General features: G+C 37.6%; 1 pseudogene; it reads left to right on the top strand.

The window, feature by feature from the left end:
• The first annotated feature begins 3,949 nt into the window (after window positions 1-3,949).
• LOC123835951 (SWI/SNF-related matrix-associated actin-dependent regulator of chromatin subfamily E member 1-like) overlaps window positions 3,950-6,000 on the top strand; it is an 89,751-nt pseudogene continuing 87,700 nt past the window's right edge.

Raw genomic sequence — 6,000 nt, 5'->3', positions numbered from 1 at the left:
ATCACATAATAATCAGGGGTATTTTTAATGGATTGTAGTTGGTTTTCTATTTTTACTGATTTTTATTTGATCATTTTTATTTGGATCATTAGTAGAAATGGAGACAGAACAAGATAATTAAATTAATAAAATAAATGTTATTTAATTCCTACCTTTGGTATAAAGCACTTCTAAGCATGTTTAAAATTATTTTTTTCAATTTATGAAAAAGATGTTTAGATGAACTGCTAAGAGGAAGTTCTTGGCCTAAGACTTTAGTTTGAAACTGCTCTTGTAGCTAACCATTCTATGTTTATAAAATATGGAATGAGAAATCATACTACAAATACTTGGAAGATTAAATGTGCTGATCTACCCACAACATATGGTGGTATTACCTTATATTTAAAATTTCAAAAAACCAATAATAATGATATAAAATTCTTATGGTAACTCTTACGTGATTGAAAATAAATAATGGGGACTTATTTCTACAATTCTTTCACGTTAGATTTTATGCAAGTGTGAAAGATGGTGAAGGACTGAAAGCCTTGGTAAAATTGTAGGCTCCTCTGTTTCTCCTCCAGTCTTGCTAAGCCCAGTTGGACCAACTAATGCCGAAACCACAGCCTCGGTCTAGCAGGTCCTGTATAATGAGGAACCCTCATGTTCTCTATCCTTTTGAAATCTGGACAGTTAAAACTGAGCTTTAACTACAGCTCCTCAATCCACCATGTCAGTGCTTTGGGCCTTTTACTCCCCAAAACTGTCATTTTGAACTCTTCTCATCCTGCAATTTTTTTTTTAATAGATTTTTTTACTTATTCATTTGAGACACAGAGATACAGAGAGAGAGAGAGAGAGAGAGAGAGAGAGAGCATGAGCAGGGGGAGAAGCAGATGGAGGGGGAGAAGCAGATTCCCCACGGAGCAGGGAGCGCGATGCGGGGCTTGATCCCAGGACCCTGGGATCATGACCTGAGCTGAAAGCAGACGCTTAACCATCTGAGCCACCCAGGTGCCCCTCATCCTGCAATATTTTTAATAAAGGTTTGAACTAATAGTGACCACACATGTTGATGAGTTCTCTTCTATCCAATTTCCCAGGACAGTATTCTTCCAATTATCCAGTTGTAATTTTTCTGAGTAACAGACACAAACTCAAGTAATTTCAGAGGGATCTAGAACTTCCTTACTGAAAGTTGGGCCAACCACATACTTCTGAAAAATTGAGTGAGGAAAAGTGAATTTATTTATTAGTTTATTTTTACAAGATTGAAAACTCCCTAACTCTTTAGTCCTTTATTATTTGAATGATAGAGATACCCTTCTTATATAGAGATCTATTTCTCCATCCTGCACTAGAATAGTGGTTCTCACTCTGGCTCGCATCTATGTCAATTGGAGGGTTTTGTAGACATGCCCAGAGCTTCTGATTCAGTATTTCTGGACTGAGCCTGAAAATCCATTTATAACAAGTTCTCAGGCAATGCTGATGTTTCAGGAACCATATTTAGAACCACGGTTCTTGAGTAGTTTTTATTCCAGGTCAGTAAACTAAGTGAACGAAGCTACAGGGATTTTAGAATTTTTTTTTCTTTTTTAAAAAAACACTTTATTGAGGTGTAATTGAAATGCAAAAAGCTGTACATATGTAATACACTGATGAGCTGGGGATAAGTATATACTTTATTTCCATCACCTCAATATATGCCATAAACATCTATCATCCCTAAAACTTTCCTCCCACCCTCTATCTTCTTCCCCTTTTTTCTTCCTTCTCCTTGTCCTCCTCCTCCTCTTCCTCCCCTGCCTCCTTTTTCTCCCTCCCCCTATTATTATTACTATTATTATAACTCTTCATATAAGATCTATACATACAGCAAATTTTTAAGCATACAAAATAATTTTTAAGTCTAGGCACTATGCTGCGTAGTAAATCTCTAGGACTTCTTCCTCTTGCATAACTGAAAGTTTGTGCATGTTTGCTCCTTTTCAGGAAAACTTAGTTCCACAGAGAATTTGCATTTTGTATCTGTTCTGTATCAGGGCAGTAGTTGTAAGATTGAACACATTTACAAGTGTTTTGCATGTCCAAAGGAGGCTGAAAGAACAAATATTTTGAATAGCTATACATTACCTGAATTTATCTACCTTATTATATAAGCTAGAGCAGAGGGTTTTAAAATTAGTATTTTTTGTGATGTAATTTTACATAAAAGTATCTTAATCTTAGGTATAAACTTTTTTTTTTTTTAAGTTAGAAAGCCAACTACTTTTTAAAAATCAAAATCAGGTAAATGCGGACAATTTGTAAAATAAAATCATATTCTTTTCAGAAGGCAAACTAGTGTTGATTTTATAATGTAAAGGTGAGTTATATTGAATAAATTAGCTTCTTAAAATACAATTAAACACTCCGACGAGTAAGTAGTATATTAGATGTAAAGTCATTCTCTTGATATTTAAGTCATTCCTGAGTCACATAGGGTAACTTGTGTTCTATATTTTTGTATATCTGCTCTTTTAAATAACCTCTATGAGAATGTGCCTACATTGTTTCATATGAAATATGCAGCTACAGCTCTCATTAGCTAAATGAGGCTAAGTTTCACTCACCTTGTGAGTATGTAGCTACATATTCTCAGTGAAAAATTTAGTTATGCATTTTGCATAAGCTTGAGGAGCTGTTGCCCGTTCCTTACACATCCTGCTCTGTACTTAAAGATGAATAAATAGGCTTTATTCTCATGAACATTTTATAAGACAAACATCTATGAGTACATTATTTAGTTCTTTTTCGCTGTTATATACAATATGAATATTCCATTTCCTAATGGACTTCATGCTAACCTTTCTGTCAGCGTATGCATGGAAGTCCCCAAACTATTCAACAGTGAAAATCAACACAATATTTCTTTTTTCTAAATGTCTAATTAGAAGGCTCTCCAAGACCTTCTTATTTTTACTGATAAGGAAACCAAGAAGTAGAGAGATTAACCGATATATTTGCTCAACACATGTAATTGTGGTCATACTCCTCCCAGAACCTAGTGTCCTACTATAAGATTTTCCTACTCCACTCCAGAGCCTAAGATGTGACTAAATATTTTTTTTTTTTAACCTAAGAAAAAAACTTGTAGTTCTGTTAGCTGGAAACAAAGAAAACTTGAACATTTTTTTGCTACTCTATCCTGTAGAATGTACTAATAATAAGTGTGGCAATTTTAATGATACATAAATTGTCATCCCATGAACCCTTACATAGAGAAGTTGTAAATACATAACAGTTTTGAATAGACCGAACACAGTAGAATTTTAATTCCAGGTAAAACAATCATTGTTCCACATTACAAAAATGTTTGAAAGGAATTGTGTTATTTTTATGAGTATATACAAAGAGCAAATTCTATGAATCAGTTTTAACAGAGTTGTTTCAAGTGTTTATTGAATAGACATGAAGTTCTTTGCCTCTTTATCAATTCTCACAATTGTCCTGCATAGTATTTACTATTAATACAATTTTACATAAGCATAAACTATAGCTGGGAAAATGTGAAGGTAAAGTTTGTAGCCAGATCTGCCTGACTCAAAGCTACATTTTATGGTTGTTGTTGTTACCATTATTATTATTGAGTGCAAGTGTTTCTAGAATAAGCTTCAGAATGTGGTAAGGGAGAGAACTGATTAGTGGAACTAAACTTCAGAATGCAGAGCACATTTAACAATTTCTTCCATTCCATCCAGATATACAATCTTTAAAGGGTTAGCTAGATGTGGTTAATACTGAAAGGCATGCAAATTTCTGTCTACAGCTATTGGTGTACATTAATGCGTTTTCTCTAGAAGGTCAAATCTTTTAAAAGGAATTGTGTTATTATTATGAGATTTAGATTTTTGTTACATCTCCCCGGTTCATTATTTCTTTTAAGAGCTGGTAACTTTTGGCTCCGGACGCGAGGGGTGGGGCGTGCGTGGGACAAAGGCAAACGAGGCCCGAGCTGCGGGCGGCTTTTCTGCCCGCGGTGTCTCAGATTCATTCCTAAGGAACTGAGAACTTAATCTTCCCAAATGTCAAAAAGACCATCTTATGCCCCACCTCCCACCCCAGCTCCTGCAACACAAATGCCCAGCACAACAGGGTTTGTGGGATGCAAGCCATACAGTCATCTCACCTACAACAACTACAGGCTGGGAGGGAGCCCAGGCACCAAGAGCCGGGTCACGGCATCCTCTGGTATTATGAGTCCAAAAGCCCCCAAACCACCAGATAAGCTGCTGATGCCCTACATGAGGTACAGCAGAAAGGTCTGGGACCAACTAAAAGCTTCCAACCCTGACCTAAAGTTGTGGGAGATTGGCAAGATTATGGGTGGCATGTGGCGAGATCTCACTGATGAAGAAAAACAATATTTAAACGAATACGAAGCAGAAAAGGTAGAGTACAAGGACTCTGTGAAGGCCTATCATAATCCCCCCGCATACCTTGCTCACCTAAATGCAAAAAGTCGTGCAGAAGCTGCTTTAGAGGAAGAAAGTCGACAGAGACAGTCTCGCATGGAGAAAGGAGAACCGTGCATGAGCATCCAGCCTGCTGAAGATCCAGATGATTATGATGATGGCTTCTCCATGAAGCATACAGCCACTGCCCGTTTCCAGAGAAACCACTGCCTCATCAGGGAAATCCTTAGAGTGTGGTGCCAGACGTCCGGTCAGTTGTCACAACAGCTAGAATGCAGGTCCTCAGACGACAGCTCCAGCCCTTAATGGTTTATCAGCGAAAACTAGAAGCTGAACTTCTTCAAATAGAGGAGCGACACCAGGGAAAGAAGAGGAGATTCCTGGAAAGCACAGATTCGTTGAACGATGAACTTAAAAGTTTGTGCGGTTTGAAAGTAGAAGTGGATATGGAAAAAATTGCCGCTGAAATTGCACAGGCAGAGGAAACAGGCTCGAAAAAGGCAGGAGCAAAGAGAGAAAGCAGCAGCAGAGCAAGCTGAACGAGGAGAAGAAGGAGGACGAGAGCATCCCGAAGAGGACAGAGGAGACACACCTTGAAGAAGCGACGGAAAGCCAACAGAATGGTGAAGAAGGCACATCTACTCCTGAGGACAAGGAGAGCGGGCAGGAGGGGGTGGACAGTATGGCTGAGGAAGGGGCCAGTGACAGTAACTGGCTCAGAGAGCCGCGGGGCCCACACCGGAAGACGAGAAGAAAGAATAAATGTTGCCTTGTTTTATGTGTTCTAAATACTTCTTTAAATGAAAGAAAAAAAAAAAAATTCTGAGTTAAAAAAAAAAGTTGATAACTTTTTATTGTAATCTCATCATTGGCCAAATGAATTCTATTTACCTCCTATTGGCTTTCTTGTGACATATGGATGTACTCCTTAAGATCAGTTTTTGGAATTTACTTCCGACTCAAATGCTTTATTGAACAATGATTAGTTATATGTTTATACCTGCTATTCTGTTTGTTCAATTTCATCTCATATCCAGTGATAAGATAGTATTTCCCATAAATCACCCTTTTCTTTCACAGTGTAGACTGGTTTGTGAAGCTTCACAATTCATCCTTGCATAGAATGCCAACCCCTTTCAGAAGCCCCAACATGCTAGGCTCTCAATTCCAACTCCCTCCTTGGTGTTGGTAGAAGACCACATCTCTTTTCCCAAATAACCATTAAATCCCAGTTCTGCAGCCTTCGGAAACCATATTCAGCTAAGATCTCCTCCTGACTACCTTGTCAACTGCATAAATGATTGATCGACTTACTGTTCTGGCTCTACATTTTTTTCTCTTCATTTTTATCAACTATTTAGTTTTCTTTCTTTGTTTCCAGTTTATTTATACTTGCATTTATATGTATGTGTGTGCACATGTGTGTGTGCCTATGTGGGTATGTGTGATTATCTCTGTTACCACTACACATACTTCCACATTAATCTGTGTTTTATTTTACTCACTATCCTTCTAGATCTCTTTATGCATTGACTTTGTGTTCAGCTCAGGTTCATTTTTG

This window comes from Mirounga angustirostris, unplaced genomic scaffold, assembly GCF_029215605.1.
Source record: "Mirounga angustirostris isolate CCGP_5_RB_7025 unplaced genomic scaffold, mMirAng1.0.hap1 SCAF_7, whole genome shotgun sequence".
NCBI lineage: Eukaryota > Metazoa > Chordata > Mammalia > Carnivora > Phocidae > Mirounga > Mirounga angustirostris.
This window is presented reverse-complemented; position numbering and strand designations above follow the sequence as displayed.